The sequence below is a fragment of the Callithrix jacchus genome, chromosome 4, assembly GCF_049354715.1.
Source record: "Callithrix jacchus isolate 240 chromosome 4, calJac240_pri, whole genome shotgun sequence".
Lineage (NCBI taxonomy): Eukaryota > Metazoa > Chordata > Mammalia > Primates > Cebidae > Callithrix > Callithrix jacchus.
The window spans coordinates 14,792,975-14,813,145 of NC_133505.1; the positions used below are offsets into that span (position 1 = coordinate 14,792,975).

At 44.8% G+C, this 20,171-nt stretch overlaps 1 long non-coding RNA gene across 2 annotated transcripts in view; it reads right to left on the reverse strand.

Moving 5' to 3' along the window:
- Positions 1 to 20,171, reverse strand: part of LOC128931698 (uncharacterized) — a 58,702-nt gene continuing 38,531 nt past the window's right edge. For both annotated transcript variants that reach the window (XR_013533714.1, XR_008480444.2), the window contains one exon: positions 1 to 20,171. This exon is cut by the window's right edge. This is a non-coding gene — a long non-coding RNA (uncharacterized LOC128931698).

A 20,171-nucleotide genomic window follows, 5' to 3' on the forward strand; every position in this document is an offset into this window, starting at 1 on the left:
TTTCTTTTCTTTTCTTCTTTTTTTTTTTTTTTTTTTTGAGACAGAGTCTCACTCTGTTGTCCAGGCTGGAGCACAGTGGTACCATCTTGGCTCACTGCAACCTCCACCTCTCAGGTCCAAGCAATCCTCCCGCTTCAGTCTCCCAAGTAGCTGGGATTACAAGCATGCACCACCATGCCCTGCTAATTTTTGTATTTTTGTAAAGGCGGGGTTTCACTATGTTGGCCAGGCTGGTCACAAACTCCTGACCTCAAGCAATCCACTGGCATTGGCCTCCCAAAGTGCTAGAATTACAGGTGTGAGCCACTGCACCTGGCCTGATATGCATCTATTTCTTTTAAAGGGGGATATATATAAGATATACTAAGTATATATACACACACACACACACACACACACACACACAATTGTAGTTTAGTATACAATGACTTAAGATACTTCAGTCTTAGTATTTCCAAGACACTTCTAAAATATCTTTTAACTACAAACTATCAGATCCTAGGACTATGTTCATCATGGAACATATGCAAATATGTGTATTGCTTTCAAAGAGCAAATTCCAGGGAACTAAGAAAAACCCAACCATGTCCCCCAAAGACCTTCTCTATACAGCTGGCAGCTTCACCCTTAAGTTCAAGATATTACTCCCAGTTAGTATGAAAATATATTCAGAAAGAATAATCCTAAAACTCTGTCATCAGCCAGTGCAGATGAAGCATTGTAAAGGAAAATAAGGTATTTTTGCAAGAGAAAAGGAAAGAAGGGCAGGAACAAGCAAGGCGGGGAAGACTAATATAAGGCCAGCAGGGTGAGAGCTAATAGTAAGAGCTGACATTTCTATGGTATGAATACTTACAATGTATCAGGCATTGCTCTAGGTGCTCTGCATGTATTAACTCAGAGATGAGGACAAGGGTTTCTATTTTATAATGAGAAAGCAGAGGCACAAAGAGTTTGAGTAACTTGACTAAAGCTACACAAGTCATAAGTGACTCAGCCACACTTCGGAGTGATTCACCATACTTTTTGCTTCCCAGAAGCAAAGCCCCCCCCCCCCCACCTTCTGGTATTCATACCCTTGGGCAGTCCCTGACCACAGTAGTTGGGTTGGTCTGTGTGACAGCAGAGTACAGCAGAGGTGATGGTGTATCATTTCCAAGATTAGCTTATAAAGGCATTGTGACTTCTGTCTTGGTGACTGTCTCTCAAATCATTTGCTCTTGGATTAGCCACTTGTCATGTTACGAGCAGTCCTATGGATAGGGCCATGTGGTAAGGTGGGAGAGGTATCCAGCCAACAGACACCTGAATGAGTTTGGAAGTGGGTCTTCCAGCCCCAGGCACACCCCCAGATGCCTGTAGCTCCGGGTGACATCAACATCTCAGCTACATCTCATGACAGACACTGGACCAGAACCACCCAGCCAAAAAGACACCTGACTTTCAAAAGTTGCACAAAATAATAAACGTCTGTTACCTTAAGCTGCTAAATATTGGGACGTATTGTTACGTAGCAATAGATAACTGATACCGTTTCTTGATCTTCTTGGCCTAATTAATCATTTTGTCCAGGGAATATGTTTAACCAAGAATGCTGAAATACCAAACTGTTTCGCATACCTCAGTCTGATTCTCTATGAAATGAATTGTCATGCACATCCTATCATAAAGCACTGTCACTCTTCCAGTTAGCACGACCCTTGCAATTACAGTGCACAAGCTACAATTCATACAAGATGCTCCAAGCCATTCTTCCTCTGGGAGAGAAGATCATTTTCAAACAGCCTTTTAAAACACACCAAATTTCCCACAGTATTGTCCAATTTCAACCCCATCCCAGAAAGTAGGGTTTACTGTCTTACTTCAAAGTAACAAATCAAGAAATGGTTAGAAGAAATGTCATTCTTCTCATGAAATCTGTATTAAATAGATTTTAGGTGAATGAGGGGTATTCTCATTCATGTTGTGCATCAAACATCTCAAATCGCATTACCCTAAGACTGAAGAATAATGATGCCTAAACTATTTAACATTTTTTAAACATAGGGGAGGGGAACATGGTGGATCTTTACTTTTTATTTTATTGTATTGTTACATGGATATATGGCCTCGTGGTGTAGTCTGGGCTTTTAGTGGAGCCATCATTTGAGTAATGTACATTAAGTAATTTTTCATCTCTCACTGGGCTCCAACTCTCCCTCCCTTCCAAGTTCACAATGTCTGTCTTTCCATACTCTATGTCCAAGTGTGCGATCTTTACTATAAAATGTATTAAAATTTATATACAGTGGGCACAGTGGCTCACACCTGTAATCCCAGCACTTTGGGAGGCCAAAGCAGGAGGATCACCTGCGGTCAGGAGTTCAAGACCAGCCTGGACAAAATGGTGAAACCCCATCTCTACAAAAATAGAAAAAATTAGATAGGCATGTTGGTGGGTGCCTGTAATCCCAGCTACTCAGGAGGCTGATGTGGGAGAATCACTTGAACTTGGGAGACAGAGGTTGCAATGAGCCAGATCGCACCACTATACTCCAGCTCAGGCGGCAGAGTGAGACTTGATCTTAAAAAGAAAATAAATAAATAAAATTAAATGTATTAAAATTTACAATGTGCCTCTGAACTACTACCATCCTTTGAAATTTCTAGGTATATTTAAGTTCCTACCAGCCTTTGAAATTTCTCGATATATTTAAGTTAAAGTTAATTAAAATTCATTTCTTTTAAGAATGTCTTAACACCCACAGAGCACTGGAGACCACCTATGGTGCCTCTAGTGTGTGATTTGGTTCTCTCTGAAATTGTATTCTAAACAGAAAGCATTCATACTAAGATATTTAGGTGCTCCTTTAAATAACAATTCATATACTGTCTCCATTTGCCTGGGGGGCAGATTTCCTCTGTATTATTCTATCCTTAAATGAAATCTATGAGGGGCCACTGTTTGCCTGCACTAAGCCCCAACAGACCAAACCAAAATGCAAAATTCAGTCATTCAAAGGGGCCATATAATCAAGCTGAAATTTTAAAAAACAGAAAAACCCCAAACAAGCCAGTTAAAAAAAAAAAAAAAAAGCCCCAGGAGATTCACAGCAACTAGTCAAAAGAAGCCCAGTCACCTAAGCCAGTATTAAGGCAGTCCCACCTGCTTTTACCCATACAAGGAAAATAACCCAAAGGCACCTGATGTTGCCCAGTCTGCTTTTGCACTGTGCTATTTTCCTTGTTCCTGCTCAGGTGCCTTACAAACATCCACTGTTCTGCCATTCCTGACAGTCTATGTTAGAGACTGGACACCGCCTGGCTTATGAATTGCTAATCACAGCAAGTTTGATCTTTAAAGCTCAGTGTGTCGGAATTTCATGCTTTGACCCTGTATTTGATTGTGCCTGGAAAAACCACCCTCCTATGGCTCTGACTTAAGAACCTAAAGAGAGCTCCCCTGTGGAGTGCCCACAAGGCACTACTAGGTACACATATTTTTAGTTCCTGTTATCTTCCTAACATTCCTGCAGGCCAGGCCTTTGCCTTCACTTCACAGGTGAGCAAAGTGAGGCTCAGAAATGGTAAATGACTTACCCCAGATCACATTGTCACACAGGCGGAGAGAGCAGGATTGGAACTCAAGACTGCTGCCACCAGGGCCACCTTGCCTGCTGCCTCCAACCCTGGGGCTCTGGGAGCTTCCCCTGAATCAGGTCTGTTTGCAAGGAGAGCCTCAGCACATTCTCCCTAACTAGCCCTTTAGAACCTTGGGCCCCAATGAAGGCTAAATAGTCCTCTTTAACCATCTCATTCTGCTTGTCTTCTCAGCCCTCTACTCATTTTCAGAGATCACTTTATGGCCTTCCTCCCTCCAGGTGCTCAGAGCTGTCATTATCAGAGATGGAAAAATCGCTGTCTGTATCTTCCTAATACGAATTTCACACAAAAGTTAACATCCCAATACAACCTGCTTCTCCACAATCAAGCTCCTGGACTCCTGCTTCTCCACAACCCTTCTATTATTGACTGGTTGATAGATGCATTATATCTGAATGTATTTACAGGGTACATGTGAAAATTTGTTACATGGATAGATGATAATGATCAAGTCAGGGCATTTAGGGTTTCCATCACCCAAATATTTATCATGTCTATGTGTTTGGTACATTTCATACATTTTAAGTCTTCTTTCTACTGGCATAAAGATTTGTTTGTAGACTTTTTCCACAGCTACACACACACACCCTCTCTCACACCTCACATATACATATACACAAACACCCACATGCAGAGACATACACATAAACACCCACATACCTAACATACTATACACACACACCACACACGTACACACATGCATGTGCACATACCTTCCACCACATGCATATTCATCCCCAGTGCTTTGCCCACCAGTACCCCCTTCATCCTTTGAGATCCACCTCCTTCAGGAAGCCTTTCCTTGATACCATTACCCCAAAGGTGAATGATGAGAATCCAGCGATCCCACCCCGCTCTCCCTGCCCTACCCATTATTTTTTCATTGTCTGTCTTCCCCAGCAGCAGGTGGGCTCCCAGAGGCCAGAGCTGAGCATTATTCACACTTGGGTCTCTCATCTTCCCTCCCCAACACCCTGTACCATGAATGACACCCAGCACTCAGAATCTCAGCAAATACTTCTGGAATGTACGAGTGAGTTCTATTTCAGTGATAAATAGCCCACTGGATTAATCTGCATAGCCTCCTGACTCCAGACTATCTCGGTTCAAAAAAACCAATCATTATAACCTGATGCTAAATCTCTGTAGACTGTGGTGGGCTAATTTGTGAAGTGGGGATGATGTCAATGGTAATTAACACCTGGTTAGCTGGCAGAGAAGATTCAATGAGGTTTTACACATATGCAGACCTACATATATTAGTACGAAGCAAATAACATGATTTTCCATCATTACATGGGGGAAGTAAAACCATACAGCTCCATTTGGAAAACCACTCCTGATGCTTGTCTAACCAGGCAAACCAATGATTTGACGATTCGTCTGCCTTCCTGGGCTTCTCTCTTATCACAAGCAGACAGGTGGCCCAAGCACAGTGGATTCAATCCATAAGGGACTCTCAATCCAGTCTAACCGGACTGGGCATCTCTGCCCTAGGGGACTGAGCCCTTAATCAACAGCTGTGTCTTCCAGCTCAGAACTGCAGACACATGCGTGTTCATGTTTATATCGGTAGCCTTTGTCTAAATCCATACCAATACCCGTTTAGTATTTCTTACAGATTGGTTCTTTCAGATGTGACTGAACAAATGAAAAGCATTTCCCAATGGCCTGCCTGTCACACTTTTTTCTGTCCTCTAATTGAGAACACTTTCAAACCTCTCCGACTCCTGTTTGCCTCTCAGTAAGGTGAAGATTTGATTTCTTCCCTATTGCAATTTTCTTCTGAGTCAAAATGAGTATCTTGGGAAAAAATGATAGCTAAGGGAGAGGGCAAAGCAGAAAAGCAGATAGAAATTTGTGAGTCAAAATAAGGTTAGTGCTTCTGAAACTGCCATTGCAAAATTGTGACTTAAACAGTGAGAGAGATCTGACCTAACCAATTCCATCTCGCTTCTAAACTTCTAAGCTGTCCGTTTTCATTCCTGGACACAGGCACAACTAATTTTGGGAGGAACTTAGTTTATAGTTTAAAACAAAGATGATAACAGCCCTTTCCCCAAACAAGCCTCCTGTTGCCTCCTTACACTGCCTTTGTAAGACTAACATTAGCCACAAGATTAGAAATTACAGCATAGGAGTCATGCAGCTGGAGGCTACAAGATCCTGACCCTTTCCAAACGGCTTCTAAGATCAGTGCTTGAGCTATTTTGCAGACCCTGCCCTCGATGGATCAGCTGGCCCCACCCAGATCAATAAACTAGCTCATGTGATCATGTGGCCCCTCCCAGGAACTGACTCAGGCTAAGAGGACCACTTCAGTTCCCTATGATTTCACCTGACCAATTAGCACTTCCATCTCACTGGTTCCCTCCCACCCACCAAGTTGTTTTTATTTTATTTATGTATTTATTTTGAGACAGAGCCTAGCTCTGTAGCCCAGGCTGGTGTGCAGTGGTGCCACCTTGCTCACTGCAACCTCTGCCTTCCAGGGATCCAGCAATTCTCCAGTCTCAGCCTCCCAAGTAGCTGGGACTGCAGGCGCGTGCCACCATGCCTGGCTAACTTTTGTATCTTTAGTAGAGACAGGGCTTCTTCATGTTGGCCAGACTAGTGTTGAAGTCCTGACGTCAGGTAATGTACCTACCTCGGCCTTCCAAAGAGCTAGGATTACAGGCATGAGCCACCTCACCCAGCCACCAAGATGTCTTTAAAATCTGATCCCGGAATGCTGGGGAAGACGGATTTGAGTTATAATAAAAAAACCTGGACTTCCCCACAGATGACTCTGTGTGAATTACTCTTTCTCTATTGCAATTTCCAATCTTGATAAATTGGCTCTGCCTAGGCAGTGGGCAAGGTGAACCCACTGGGTGGTGACAGTTCCAGTCCATCCAGATGCCAGCATGAGGGAAACACCGCCAGAGCAGTCTCAGCTGCAGATCCCTGGCAGTGGGCGCCGTCCCCCCGCACAGGTTCATGCTAACCTCCTCACAGGACATCTGCCTCCTCAGAGACCAGCATCCCAAATTCCTGCATGGCAATTTTATCCAATGCAAATACCATACATTAGTACACATCAGAGAGAAGGGGAAATTGCATGATTTTTCTGGTGAAAGGCAAGGTGGGAAGGTGGGCGAGGCCAAGGCAAGCTCAGTTCCACCTTAACTTGTTGGAATCAGATTCCATTCCTCCTTTCCGTTCCTCACTAAGCTGCCTTTGTTATTTCAGGCCCACAATGCACATAACTGATTCCTGATTTGATTACATTGCTTGATATCTCATAGATTCTGAAAGATTGGCCTAAGAGGGATGGAAGAGAAGACAGAATCATTTCTGGGACCTGTAGGCATGCCTGCCTCTCCCCACAGCTGTATCCCCCTTGGAAAAGTTGCCTGGAGCTCAGCCTAACAAGGGGAGGGAGGAAGCCTGCATCCAATAAGAATCTGGGTAGGGCTCCAGCCGTGTACCTCAGTGCATTTCAGCTGAGCACTTGCTGTGGGCAGAAACTGGCCCAGGCACTTGACATAATACTGTATGAACTACTTGACAAATGATTGGCCGTCTGACTAGTCTGACTATATCGGGGCATGGGGGGGAACTTACTGTGCCTGACATGCACAGTGAAGGTATCAGCAGGTGGCCTCTGAGCAGGGAGTGGGAGTTCTGTGTGGGAGACAGGCACTCCACTCTTGATCTGGAATGCTCATCCTTGTCCTGGGCCCCACCCCACGGCTCATTCACCCATGATGTCCTCTACCCTCTGCTTTACCAAAGACACAGCAACACAGAGAAACAGAAAGAGGAAGAGGAAAGTGAGCCACATAGCTCTTTATAACTTAAATTTTTACTTTTTAAAATAGGTGCTGCATGAATACGTTACCCAACTCAATAATACAAAAGGTAAACAGTGAAGACTACACCCTTGCCCACACCTGACTCCCATCCCCAGTTCCCATCCCCAGATGAAACTGCCTTTGCAAAAATTACAACAGTGAGAAAATTATGACAGTGAAAGAGATCTGATCTAACCAACCCCCATCTTGCTTTAACCTCCAAATTGCGCTTCATTATTCCTGGGCTTGTGCCGAGCTAACTTTGGGAGACATTTGGTTTATAGTTTAAATGGTAATAGCCCTTCTCCAAAATTAATCGCCTTTGTAAAGAGAATGAAATGCCACTGGGAGGATGTGAAGAGCCTGAATTCTGCTAAGGTACAGACATAAATGATTACCAGCCATTATTCTGGTGATCACAAGATTTGCAACTTCCGGGATTACTCCTGCAGATAACATCTCTATTGTGGAACCTAAGACTGGCCTTTTGAGATGTCTTTTCAGGTTTTTGCAGTTTGGCAATAACTCCACCCAAACCTACAGGCCCCTGCCCACCCGTCATGATTTCACCCAGAAGCAGACTCCCTGGCCTGACAAACTTCCTTGAAGAATCCTAGCCTCTGAATCTTCTGAGAGATCAACTTGAGTAATAACTCTGTCTCCCACATGGCATGGCCAGCCTCGTGCCTACTAAACTCTTTATTCCAATCCCCTGGTCTCAGTGAGTTGGTTTTGTCTGTGCAGTGGGCAGGAAGAATCCACTGGGCAGTTACACAGACAGCCTCCTCTACCAGTTCCCTGTGGATGATGCTTCCAGAAGGGTTCTGTGCATATTCAAACGCAAGCATTGCTGTACTTTATGAAGTCCTTTAAAACAACAAAGCACCGAGGGCCAAAGATTATGTTGTGGTGAAAGTGTTACTGAAAACACCTTTGCAAAAACTATAACTGACGAAATCATTACAGTGAAAGAGATCTGCCCTAACCAACTCCATCTTGCTTCTAGCCTCCCAAGCAGTCCTTGTTCATCCCTGGGCACAGGCCAAACTAAGTTTGAAGGAACTTAGTTTATAGTTTAACTGTAAAACAAAAGCAGTAACAGCCCTTTCCCAAAATAAGTCCCCTTCCTGCCTGGGGACTAGACTGCGTTTACAAGCAAATTAGCCACAAGATTAGAAATTATGGGTTAGGAGTCATGCTGCTGGAGGCTGCAAAATTCTGAACCTCCCAAAATGCTCCTGAGTATAATGTCACTATTGTAAAACCCAAGATCAGTGCTTGAAATATTTTGCAGATCCTGTACTCCACGGGTCAGCTGGCACCAACAGATCAATAAGCTGGCTCATCTGGTCTTGTGGCCCCCAGCCAGGAACTGACTCAGTGCAAAAGGACACTTCAATTCCCTTTGATTTAATTTCCAACCCAAATAATCAGCACTCCCAATCACTGGCCTCCTACCCACCAAATTATACTTAAAAATTCCAGTTCCCAAATTCGCAGGAAGACCGATTTGCGAAATAACAAAATTCCACATAGCTAGCTCTGCATGAATTAAAATCTTTCTCTATTGCAATTCCCTCTCTTAATAAATCAGCTCTGTCTAAGGCAGTAGGTAAGGAGAACCCATTGAGCAGTTACATTATTACACTGGGTTCTCATAGCAATCAGTGCCATCTAGATCTCTCAGATGAGGGAACTGAGTCATAGGTTGGTTTAAGTCACTACCTGATATGATTTGGTTGTGTCCCCACCCAAATCTTGTCTTTTTTTTTTTTTTTTAGAGACAAACTCTCACTCTGTCACCCAGGCTGGAGTGCAATGGCACAATCTCTGCTCCCTGCAACCTCCACTTACCAGGTTCAAGCAATTTTCCTGCCTCAGCTTCCCAAGTAGCTGGACCTATAGGCCTGTGCCACCACAGCCAGCAATTTTTTATATTTTTAGAAAAGATGGGGTTTCCCCATGTTGGCCAGGCTGGTCTTGAACTCCTGACCTCCAGTGATTTGCCTGCCTTGGCCTCTCAAAGTGCTGGGATTACAGGAATGAGCCACTGTGCCCAGCCCCAAATCTCATCTTGAACTGTAGTTCACATAATTTCCACGTGTCATGGGAGGGAGGAGATATTTGAATCATGGGGACTGTTATTTCTTTTTTTTTGAGACGGAGTTTCGCTTTTGTTACCCAGGCTGGAGTGCAATGGCGCGATCTCGGCTCACCGCAACCTCCGCCTCCTGGGTTCAGGCAATTCTCCTGCCTCAGCCTCCTGAGTAGCTGGGATTACAGGCACGCGCCACCATGCCCAGCTTATTTTTTGTGTATTTAGTAGAGATGGGGTTTCACCATATTGACCAGGATGGTCTCGATCTGTTGACCTCGTGATCCACCCGCCTCGGCCTCCCAAAGTGCTGGGATCACAGGCGTGAGCCACCGCGCCCGGCCGGGGACTGTTATTTCATGCTGTTCTCATGATAGTGTGTTCTCACAAGATCTGATGGTTTCATAAGGAGCTTTTCCCCCGACTTTAATCTGCACTGCTCCTTGCTGCCACCATGTGAAGGAGGATGTGTTTGCTTCTCCTCTACCTTCATTGAAAGTTTCCTGAGGTCTCCCCAGCCCTGAACTTCTTTCCTTTATAAGTTACCCAGTCTGGGGTATGTCTTTATTAGCAGCCTGAGAATGGACTAATACACCACCCAAGTCAGTTTAGTCAATCAAGTATCTAAGAAACTACTATTATCAGTCAGGTAGGACTGCTGTAACAAGTTGTGACAAACTGAGTGGCTTAAGACAACAGAAATTCATTCTCTAACAGTTCTGGAGGTTAGAAGGCCAGAATCAAGGTGTCCTTGGGGTTGGTTCTTTCTGGGGGTTTAGAGAAAGGATCTGTTTCACGTCTTTCTTCTAGCTCCTGGTGGTTGCCAGCAATCCCTGACATTCCCTGGCTTGTGGCAACATCACTTCAATCTCCGCCTCTGTCTTCACATGGCCTCCTAACCCATGTGCATCTTCTGTGTCTCTGTGTCCACATTTTCCTCTTTTTCTAAGGACATCAGTCATTGGTCTCAGGCTCAACCTAACCTAGTATGACTTTATCTTAAATTTAATAAAGATCCTATTTCCAAATAAGGTCACATTCACAGGTTCTGGGTAGACATGAATACTGGGGAGATACTATTCAACCCCACAGCAACCTTAACAAGCCATTTAGCCTTTCTCAGCCTCAGCCTCTTCCTCTGTACCACAAAGCATTCTTGTGAGGATGAAGTGAGAAATTCAGTGAAAACAGCTGAGCATCAGCTTTGGGAGCCCATGAATGTTAGCTACTATTGCTGCTAACCTGTCATCATCATCATCATCATCTTCATCTTCATCTTCATCCACCACTAGAATAATTACTCTTATTTTTAGAGACAGAGTCTTTCTCTTGTTGCCCAGACTGGAGTGCAGTGGCATGATCTTGGCTGACTACAACCTCTGCCTCCTGGGTTCAAGCTATTCTCCTTCCTCAGACTCCTAAGTAGCTGGAATTACAGGCACGCACCACCATGCCCAGCTAATATTTGTATTTTTGGTAGAGACGGGGTTTCACCATGTTGGCCAGGCTGGTCTCGAACTCCTGACCTCAGGTGATCCGACCACCTCAGCCTCCCAAAGTGCTGGGATTACAGGTGTGAGACACCACATCTGGCCAGCCACTGGAATTATAGGAGCAATGAGAGATGAAAAGGACAGCTCACAGTCTTTCAAGAAGGTTCTGGTTTAGCGGTGGACACTGCACGAACATGCCTTCCATACTAAAGTGCTATGGTACTGGTTAGGACTGCCAAGGAGAAGGAGGCCAGGGTGGACAGCATCTGAGTGAACGGCACAAAAGGCACCCAAACAAGCAAGTTTTTGTTTTGTTTTGTTTTGTTTTGTTTTAGCCAGAGTCTCACTCTGTTACCCAGGCTAGAGTGCAGTGGCACAATCACAGCTCACTGGAGCCTCAATTTCCTGGGGTCAAGCAATCTCCCACTCAGTGTCTTAAGTGGCTGGGACAACAGGTGGGAGTCCCCATGTCGGGCTAATTTTTTAGCTCTTGGAGAGATGGGGTTCTCACTAAGATGCCCAGGCTGGTCTCAAATTCCTCTAGTCAAGCAAACCTCCCACCTCACCCTCCTGAATTGTTGGGATTACAGGCGTGAGCCAACATGCTCAGCTTTTAAAGGATTCTCAGCAGTAACACGGACCCCAACAGAGCTATGTCTCACTGCCTTGAAGCGAGTGGTCTCTTTGTTTCCATGCCATGAAACGTGGTCAAGGGCACACAGTCATATCACTCCTGAAGCTAAGATGCTTTCACTTCTCCTTAAAGAAGCACATCTCTAATCAAAATAACATTGCCTGTCATTTTGATGAAACGTCTGTGAGATTTTGAGTTCATGGGAGTCCCAGGGGAGGGGAAACATCTGACCTCCTTTACTAACCTTAATGTCTCAGACAAAAATCATAGGTGGAGCTCTGCCCATCTAAATCTGTAATGCCTATGCAAAGTTAGCTGCCACGCGAAAACTACACGATGTGGTGTTAGAACGTTTCTACTTTTAGGTAGGCAGATGTGAGTAGGGCAGGAAAGGGCACCCCAGGAGTGTCAGGAGACCATCAGGTGATGATTAGGCGGTTGTTAAACTATCTCTCTGAAATGATAATTGGTCGCTGCCAGCACCAGGCAAAGCTAGGCTCCCCATAGGTAGAAAATACCTGGAGCTGATGCTCAGCAGCTTCTCAGCAAGATTTCAGGACAAGTGGGCTCAAGGATCCACACTAGGAGGCAAAGTAGTGGGTATATGATCTTCATCTGGGGACCGTCGACCAGTAAGGGAAAATTGCCCCTAGAGAGCATGCGTACAACCTCAGTAAAAAAAACTATGCATGCAGTCACCCTCCCAAGTGCTGAGCAACACTGTGCATGTGGTGGTTGAGCAACGGGCTGCCCCAAGGGGAGGATCAAGGGAGGAGAAAAGAAAACCCCCAAATCATGCCAGTGTATAAATCCCCAGGTCAAAGGCTGAATGGGGCAGCTGGCCTCTCAAGTGGCCAGCTTGGCCCTCTTTCAAATGTCCTTTGCTTCCTTTTGCTTCTTCTCTCAAACATTTTATTTTCTTTTTTTATTTTTTGAGACGGAGTTTAGCTCATGTTACCCAGGCTGGAGTGCAATGGCGCAATCTCGGCTCACGGCAACCTCTGCCTCCTGGGTTCAGGCAATTCTCCTGCCTCAGCCTCCTGAGTAGCTGGGATTACAGGCACACACCACCATGCCCAGCTAATTTTTTTTGTATTTTTAGTAGAGACAGGATTTCACCATGTTGACCAGGATGGTCTCGATCTCTTGACCTTGTGATCTACCCGCCTCGGCCTCCCAAAGTGCTGGGATTATAGGCGTGACTCACTGCGCCCAGCAAAACATTTTAATAAACTCATTCCTGCTCTAAAACTTGCCACAGTCTTTCCCTTTGCTTTAAACCTACTTCTGCCCCTCAGCCAAATTCTTTCCTCTAAGAAGACAAGGATCGAGTTTGCTGCAGATTTGTATGAATTCCACCACTGGTAACACGGCCTCTGCTGGAAAGCTCGAGATGTTGCATGCAAAAGTCCTAGAGTCAAAAATGTGCATTGCTGAAAACCATGCTTTGGAGCACTGCGTGGCTACTGAATTGAGAGTGCAATTGGAATTTCCTCTGTTCTAACCTTCCATGCAGAGAGGACTCTGGAAAACTAGTCACTGCTGGCCTATGGATGTACCTGTCTGAAGTGTACTGCTGAAGTAATTGGCCTTCTTTCATCTGCAGAAGACCTTGCTTTTCATATTAGTATTATAAATAAGATGAATCCTGTAAATCTGTAGGTAGGAGCTAAAAGGCAAACTTGTTTCTTTAATAATAGATCTGCTGGGCAAAATCATCTGATTGGCTTCTTTGATATGAGATGAAAGATAAATTGATTCATGTAAATGTGTTTCCCTTTGGAGAGTACTCCAATGCACTGAGTCGGGCCAAACGTGATATCAGTAATGGTTGTCATAGCAATGGATTATATTCCTAAAATTCAGATGTGAGTTGGCTATTAGGATTTCACAACATATAGGGAGGCTGGATTTGTAGACCATCCCACAAAACGCCCATACTTCCAATGTAGCTATACTAAGTAATCTTAGCTTACATTCTTCGAACTCTAAGCAAAAATCAAATGCATGAGAGTATCACTGGAATTTTCTAGAAGTGTTTGGAAATTAAATTCTTCCCACTCGATGGTCATGTCACATATCCTGATGTTCATTTTGAAACTCCTGCTGCTGTAATCTTTTGGTATGGTGAGGAAGGATGAGCAGATGAAGAAGAGCAGATGTCTCTTTCAAATTCCAAGGTACAGAGAAAGCCCCTGGCAAATTTTTGTTGGCTTCTTTTTTTCTTTTTTTAAGACAGAGTCTCACTCTGTCACCTAGGCAAGAATGCAGTGGTGTGATCTTGGCTCACTGCAGCCTCCGCCTCCCAGGTTTAAGCGATTCTCATGCCTCAGCCTCCCAAGTAACTGAAACCACGGGAATATGCCACCACACGCCCAGCTAATTTTTGTAATTTTAGTAGAGATGAGGTTTCACCGTGTTGGCCAGGCTGGTCTTGAAATTCTGATCTTAATGATCTGCCTGCCTCAGTCTCCCAAAGTGCTAAGATGTGGGAAGTAGAAAAATTCCTTTTTAAAATTTCCTTTCTTGTTAAAGAATACATCATAAGTGTGCTAATAACTTTGTGACACTCTATCCTATGTAGCTGTCAAACATGCCATGCTTACAGGCACATAGTACGTTCTGTGTCCTTGTACTTTAACCAAGATATCTGTGCTGGATGTGCTCACGGGCATGTCTCAGCTCTCCACTACTTTTACCTGTTTAGAAAAGTTTTAAGTTGTTAGCTAATCGGGTTTTAGTTTAGATTGTGAGTTCTTGCTCCAGCCAACAGAGATCAGACACAGCAGTAAGGAAGACTCCAAATGCATAAAGAACAAATGTGTGTGTTTTCCTTTGTTCATTGTATTCTTGTGGCAAGATGGCTAATGAGAGTACCCTTCCTGCAATGCAGGAAGTAAAAATCGTGTTGCCGAAAGATCCTTTGTCTCAGTGCTAATTTTTCTTTGCGGCAGCAAGCATCTATTTCCAACGTAAGATTACAGGTGTGAGCCGCTGCACCTGGCCATTTGTTTGTTTTTTGAGACAGGGTCTTACTCTGTGGCCCAGGCTGGAATGCAGTGATGTGGTCATGGCTCACTGCAGGCTTGACTTCCTGGGCTCAAGCAATCCTCCCACCTCGGCCTCCCAAGTAGCTGGGACTACAGGTACATGCCACCATGCCTGGCTAATTTTTTGACTCTTTGTAGAGATGGGGGTCTCTCTATGTTGCTTAGGCTGTTCTCAAACTCCTGGGCTTAGGTGATCCTCCTGCCTCAACTTCCCAAAGTGCTGGGATTATAGGCATGAGCCACTGCACTCAGCCTCTATGGCAAAATTTTTAAAAAGATAAAGGATCTTCTCCTGCCCTATCTTCTATATCCTTCTCCTACTTCCTAGTAAAAATAATAATAACAATTAATGACGATAAGAGCACTAGTAACAATAAGAATGAGAATGATAGCTAACATTTACAGTTTCAGAGGCATCAGGCACATGCTAAATGCTTTACAGATAGATATCTTCTCATTTAACCCTGCCAACAATGTAATTAAATCAATACTGTGATTATCCCCATTTTACAGGTTAAGTAACTGAGGCCCAAAATAACATGACTGGAGTTCAACCTCAGTAGTCAGCTCAGGGGCTCACACCCTTAGGCAGTATCCCTGCCTTTTGCATCTTTCTCATTGTGGTGAATCTCTTAAAACGTTTGGATAGAAAAGCATTAAACACAGTCTACAGGAGAAGCTAGGAGAGGCCAGGAACAGTGAAGACCCACAGAGAAGCAACCCCCAGCTGCTGGCAGAGGTGAGATGTGGCAGTTACATGCACAGGGCAATGACCTTGAGAGCGGTAGGCTCCATTAGAGTATAGGGACAGAACATGGCAACTCTCAGAATAAACTATTTCCAGACATTCAGAAAAGGAGGAAGAACCAGAGACCTCTGTCCACAGGCAGGAAAGGTCAGCCCGTGGATAAAGATTCAGGGGTCAGTTCCTAAGCATGTGGGGACCCCCCTGGAAACCTGGTTGCTAGCAATGCTCTTAGTGGGAAGGGGTCCCAATCACTAGATCCCAGAAAGGGTTCTTGGATCTCGTGCAAGAAAGAATTCAGGGGGAGTTCATAAAGTGAATGCAAGTTGATTAAGAAAGTAAAGGAATAAAAGAATGGCTACTCCATAGCCAGAGTGGCCCCGAGAGCTAACTGGCAATATTTATAATTATTTCTTGATTATATGTTATACAAGGGGTGGATTATTCATGAGTTTTCCTGGAAAGGGGCAGGGGTTTCTGCTGGAACTGACGATTCTTCCAGCTATTTTTTGTACTTTTAATAGAGACAGAGTTTTGCCATATTGGCCAGGCTGGTCTCGAACTCCTGATCTCAAGTGACCCTCTCACCTTGGCCTCCCAAAGTGCTGGGATTATGGGCCTGAACCACTTCCCTGGGCCGGTTCCTCCCCTTTTTAGACCATATAGGGTAACTTCCAGACATTGTCATGGGTTTGTAAACTGTTACAGTGCTGGTGGGTGTGTCTCTTATCATGTTAATGCATTATAATGAGCAGAGAGAATGACCAGTGGTCACTTTTGTTGCCATCTTGGTTGTGGTGGGTTTTGTTTGGCTTCTTGACCACATCCTGTTTCTCAGCGGTGTCTTTATGTCCTGTGTCTTGTGCTGACCTTCTAACTCATGCTGTGAATAAGTCTAACCTCTTAGGAATGCAGCCTGGCAGGTCTCATCCTCATTTGACCCAGCCCCTATTCAGATGAAGTTGTTCTGGTTTGAACACCTCTGTCTGTCCCAGGGGCCAAACCAGACGGGGCAGGTGAGTGTGGATTGTGCTGAGTCTCCCGGTTCTTGAACTAGAGCTGCTTTCATACCCCTTGAACGTAGGTTAATCAGCGCTTCCCAAACTTCTCCAATCATAAGACTCCCCTGGCTTTGGTGAATCTACCGACTCTCAGGACCTACTTCAAATGAGACCTCTGGATGAGAATTACCAAAAGTGGAGCCTGGGAATCCAGGTTTGGCAAGCCCTCGGGTGATTCCTACAATCAAGGAGGTTTGGAAAACACTGAGGAGGGTATTCAGAGCCTGTGGGGTCACACCTGTAAGTAGCATTGAAGACAGTGAAGCGGGGAGGGAAGTCAGAGCACGAACTAGACAGGCAATCACAAACGCTGCCTGTGACCTTAGGGTCATTCAGTGTCCTGGTTTGCCTGGAACGGAGGGCATTCCTGGGATACAAGACTTTCAGTTTTGAAACTGGGACAGTTCCAGGCAAACCCTGTTTCTGTTACAAAACTACATCCATTATCACCATAAGCCTCACGTGACCCCAGAATTCTCAAACTGTCCTTTCCCGGCAGAGTCTAGCTTCTGCAGGCATTAGAAGGAAAACAGCGCTGCCTAAAGTACTGGATATTAAGTTGCGGATGACTGAGAGCTTCACTGGTCTCCCAGAGGTGTTCGCAGTTTTGGAAAAAGGGGACTCTCATTTGTTTTGCCTCCTGCATTTCCTTTGCTGCTGAAATTACTTTTCAGAATATCTTCCAGAATCAGCAGCAAAACTCATAGCTGCATTTTAGCAGTGACACAAGTACCTAATTTGTCATTTCTTTTAAGTTTGCTGGAGAAAAAAATGTCCACTTCTCTTTCAAAACCGTGATTTCAACTGAGCAAACTTAGACAAGAATTCTTACTGTCCTTTGAAAGGAATTGAATTTGTTTGATGGCCTTTCCCTACATTCGGTTACTGTAGCTTTAAGAAAGAAATCTTCCCACACATACCCGAAGTCATTTTCTTGGGGCTTGCTAGAACAAATTAGAAAAGGAAGATGGATAATTAAACTAAATACTGTATGTAGAATTAATACAAATTCCAGAGCAGTAGGCTTTACCGAAAAATAATTACAATAAAATATAAACACAGAAGAGATGGGATGATGCAAACCTTCAACTTGACGTTTGCTTGGGGGTTTGCCTTCCCATAGGTGATGTGGTCATCTCAGACACGACGTTCCCCAAAGCCACAAAGTCCACACGTGGGATGGGAAGATAAGTTGACTTGGAAGAAACCTTGACCCTGAGGCCCAAGTCCAGTTACAAGCGAGAGAGGAGTCTCCTTTTCTCTCTCTATCGCTATAGTTTAGTGCAAGATTAAGAGTAGACAGCAGCCCTGGAAGGGAGACAATTATGTCAGAGGTGTTGGAACCAGAGCGACTCCATCTTGAGTAGGGGCTGGGTATAATGAGGCTGAGACCTACTGGGCTGCATTCCCAGGAGGTGAGGCATTCTAAGTCACAGGATGAGACAGGAGGTCAGCACAAGGTACAGGTCCTGATAAAGCAGCAGGCAGTGAAGAAGCTGGCCAAACCTCACCAAAACCAAGATGGCAATAAAAGTGACCCCTGGGCTGGGTGTGGTGGCTCAGGCCTGTAACCCCAGCACTTCAGGAGGCTGAGGTGGGTGGATCATGAGGTCAGAGGTCAGGAGTTTGAGACAAGCCTGACCAATATGGTGAAACCCGTCTCTACTAAAGATACAAAAAACTAGCGGGGCATGGTGGCGGGCACCTGTAATCCCAGCTACTAGGGGGTGGCATGTGCCTGTAATCCCAGCTAGTTGGGAGGCTGAGGCAGGAGAATCACTTACACCCAGGAGGCAGAGATTGTAGTGAGCCCAGCACTCCAGCCTGGTGACAGGGCAAGACTCAAAAAAAAAAAAAAAAAGGGTGACCTCTGGTTGTCCTCACTGCTCCTTATTCACTAATAATGATTAGCATGCTAAAAGACACTCTCACCGGCACCATGACAGGCTACAGACTTTGTGGCAACATCCAGAAGTTACCCTATATGATCTAAAAAGGGGAGGAGCCCTCAGTTCTGGGAATTGCCCAACCCTTTCCCAGAAAACTCATGAATAATCCGCCCCTTTTTACCATATAATCAAATAATAACTGTAAGTGTCCTTAGTCAAGCAGCCAGTGCCTCTGCTCTGCCCGCGGAGTAGCCGTTCTTTATTCCTTAACTTTCCTGATAAACCTACTTTCACTTCACTCCATGAACTCACCCTCAATTCTTTCTTGTGCAAGAACCAAGAACCCTCTCTCGGGGCCTGGATCCCGTTCCGATAAGTTACAGCCTAGTGGGTTATGTGTAGAGACTCTACCTTAGAGCTGCGTAGGTTCAAATCCCAGCTCTGCCACACCTCAGCTGTGTAACCCTGGGTAAGTTACTCAACCTCTCTTTGCCCAGGATGAAACAGTAATAGCACCCACCTTACAAGTTTGTTGTGAGGATAATTCATGAGCTAATATAGACAAGGCACTTAGAATAGTGCCTCCCACTTAATCAGTGCTAAGTAACCGTTTATGTGGGAGCCAGAGGCGCTTGGCCCTCTGAAGGTTCACTAAAAAAAAAATCACCGACATGAGGCAGGTTGATTAATAACAGAAAAGGCATACAATTTAGTGTGTCTATACAGGAGCTTTCAGAATGAAGACCCACCCCACAAAACAGAAGATTATCTACTATCTGGAAATAAATAAAGAATAAGAACTCAGTGCCCACCCCAAAACTGATTAGTGGCCGGACAGTTTAAGGGAGGGAGAAAAGAATAGGCTTGGTTATATAGATAAAGCCTCCCTCAAAGGTCAATGTTTCTTTTTAGACTTTTTTTTTTTGAGACACGCTTGTTACCCAGGCTGGAGTGCAATGGCGCGATCTCGGCTCACGGCAACCTCCGCCTCCTGGGTTCAGGCAATTCTCCTGCCTCAGCCTCCCGAGTAGCTGGGATTACAGCCACGCACCACCATGCCCAGCTAATTTTTTGTATATATTTTTTAGTAGAGACGGGGTTTCACCATGTTGACCAGGATGGTCTCGATCTCTTGACCTTGTGATCCACCTGCCTGGGCCTCCTAAAGTGCTGGGATTACAGGCTTGAGCCACCACGCCCGGCCTCTTAAAGGTGTCAGACTCCCAGTCTCTGCTAGAGCACGGGAGCCTGGTTGTGTTAATGGAGACTGTCTACAGATGCAAATTTTCTTTTGACAACTTTGCAAGGTCATTTTGCTTGCCAGCTCTGAGGCAGCCATTTGGAAATATGTTGAAGAGATCTATTTTGGGGTAAAATATTTTGATTCCCTTTACTTATGTGAAAGACAATGATAGAAATCTCCACATCGACCTTCAGCACACTGCTTAATTTTTAAAAGCTGCTCTGCAGCAGATGCTGCTCAGTGGGGCAAAGGCGGTCTGTGCAGTTGTTCTGCTGGGTACCCAACGTGTGTGTGGTGGTGGTGGTGGTGTCTGAACTAATTGCCAAAATTTAAAAATAGGGAAATATGTAAGAATTCAGATTTCCATCTGTTTTTGAAAAATAGAAAGATCTGGCCATGCTAGGCTCACATTCTGCCTGGTCACTATCGGTTAGAGCTGAGTTGGCTATTAACAAAATATGTGACAAATCCCTAATTTGTCGC